Source organism: Helianthus annuus, chromosome 9, assembly GCF_002127325.2.
Source record: "Helianthus annuus cultivar XRQ/B chromosome 9, HanXRQr2.0-SUNRISE, whole genome shotgun sequence".
Lineage (NCBI taxonomy): Eukaryota > Viridiplantae > Streptophyta > Magnoliopsida > Asterales > Asteraceae > Helianthus > Helianthus annuus.
In genome coordinates this window covers 61,465,138-61,467,664 of record NC_035441.2, presented here as the reverse complement: position 1 = coordinate 61,467,664, position 2,527 = coordinate 61,465,138, and positions in this window count along the sequence as shown.

Genomic DNA, 2,527 nt, shown 5'->3' with positions numbered 1-2,527 from the left:
TTTGTCTTTTGAGGTCTCCAATTTCCCTGAGGATCCTGTCATTAGTTTCATCCTGCCGCTGCATACGATCCTTCATCTGCAAAATTAAAGCAAACACATCACTAGTACTGGGAATAGAAGAATTCATAGCAGAAGAAGATGGAGGTTTAGAGAAAGTAGGAGTTGGTCTCTTCTCAGTATTTTTCTGAGATCCTGCCGGTGGTGGAGGCAGAGTAGTCTGTGATGAGGTGACTGCAGACATCGCCGTGGACGTGTTTTTCAATGATGAAGCCATGTAACTTTTTGAAATGATTTCGAACAGAAGATTTTCTTATGAATGAAGCACCAATTGCCCCACGGTGGGCGCCAAACTGTTTTGGTCAAAAATCACACAAGGATAATGTAACCAAACTTTATGTAAACGGGGTATGATGCTTGGTTAATTATAAAAGTAAAGGATCACTTTCGTGATAGAGATGCAAAGACACAATGATTTATACGAGGAAAAAGCCCTTGATCAATGTATGATCTCCGGCATAAAAAAACCTCGGGTGATGGCAACTACCGATCACCAACTTCAATATAAGAAAAATATAGTTACAACTTTGGATGATAATGAGCTGAGTACAAGGATCACTATTGTTTCGAGTGTCTAAGTGTGTGAGAATTGTGCTGTATGTCGTGTGTGTTCTTCCGAATGAGGAAGAGTGGTATTTATACAAGTGTAGGTGCTCTATTTTAAGTAAGAAGACTAATTATCAGCTCATTACCCCTTTAGAAATAAAAGACAATCTAGCCTAAATTGCTGCCCATAAATCAAGCCAAGTTTCCATATCCTGTGCAACGTCTATCTCCGATTAAGCTCATGCCATAATTGTGAAGACGCGTCCCTTGATTATGATGCTAAGAGCGTATCCTGCTAGATGTTCCTGCAAAATAACATTGTTTTAAACGAAGGTAACTGTTAGCATGAGGATCCTATAATGGTCCATGATCCTGATCCTGAAGTCTTGCTGAGGATCACTATCTGCCAAAGAAACGAGGATCACTGGTTAGGATCACGTGTAAGGATCACGTATAATAAAAATCCAGCCCTAACACCACAGATGTCTGATCCTCTGGAAATAAAGTTGATTACTTGTGCATTTGCTGGAGGTGCTGGAGCCTTTTCAGGGATCCTTTCAGGATCCTGAGTCCTTTGTTTTTTTCTTCCTAACAATTCTTTTAGATGCCCCTTGCTTAACAGATATCCAATTTCTTTTCTTAAAGCTATGCAATCTTCAGTTAGATGCCCGAAATCCTCATGGTATGCACACCATTTTGACTTGTCTTTAGTCCCGGATGGTTTATCATTCTTCCTGGGCCACCTAGCTTTTTCTCCTAGATTCTGCATTGCAAGGATTAGTTCATGATTGTCAACAGAAAAACAATATTCTGAGATTGGAGGATAATCTTCATCATCCTCTTCTTGGTCAACAGTATGCACATTCTGGCTGTCATTTCTATGGTAGGATTTGAACTTATTGCTCTTGAAGGAGGATCCTTGCTTCTCCTGTTTTGAGGATCCTACTTGTCTCTCCTGGATCCTCTTGTCATCCTCTAGCCGGATGAACCTGAGTGCCCGAGTTCTTACTTCATCTAGGTTCCTGCATGGTGTCATAACAAGATCATCATAGAACAATGAATCCTTAAGCAGTCCCATTTTGAAGGCCTCAACAGCCGTAGCCATATCCAAGTTGGGAATGTCCAAGATTTCTTTACTAAATTTAGTTATATAATCCCTTAATGATTCATTATGATTTTGAGTTATCCTGTATAGATCACTAGTTAATCTTTCAAATTTTCTACTACAAGAGAATTGGTTATTGAATAAATTAACTAAATTAGCAAATGAAGTAATAGAGTAAGGGGGAAGACTTAGCAGCCATTTAAGAGCTGATCCAGTAAGAGTGGACCCAAATCATTTACATAGGCATGCTTCCTTCAACTTTTCTGGGATAGGATTGATCTCCATCCTCTCCCTGTATTGTGCTATGTGCTCCTCAGGATCCGTTGTACCATCATATAGCTTCATAGTAGGGATATGGAACCTTTTGGGTACCTCTGCATCATAAATTGGTGGTGCAAAGCGAGATACCTTATGGCTTCCATCTGCAATCTCTGGAATAGGCTTGACTACCCCTGGGACTCTTGAGATCATGTCTTTTAGCTTCTGCAACTCCCTGGCCATAGCATGATTGGTACCTGTATCCTGCATGAATCCATGGTTAGTGGTAAGATAATTATTTAAAGTGTTACCTCCCATTGGGTTCAAGTTAGGAACATTGGGTGTGAATCCAAATTGCTGGGATTCTGGGATGATGGAGGGACCAGTGGAAGCAATGGTCTGCATTGGAATGAAGTCCCCTTGATGGACATCCGGATTTCCTGTTTGCAAACTCTTTAGGGATCCTGGCATCTGGAAGGATCCTGGTATCTGAGACGATCCTGGAACGAAGGAGGATCCTTGAACCTGGGATGATCCTGGAACAAAGGAGGATCCTTGAAC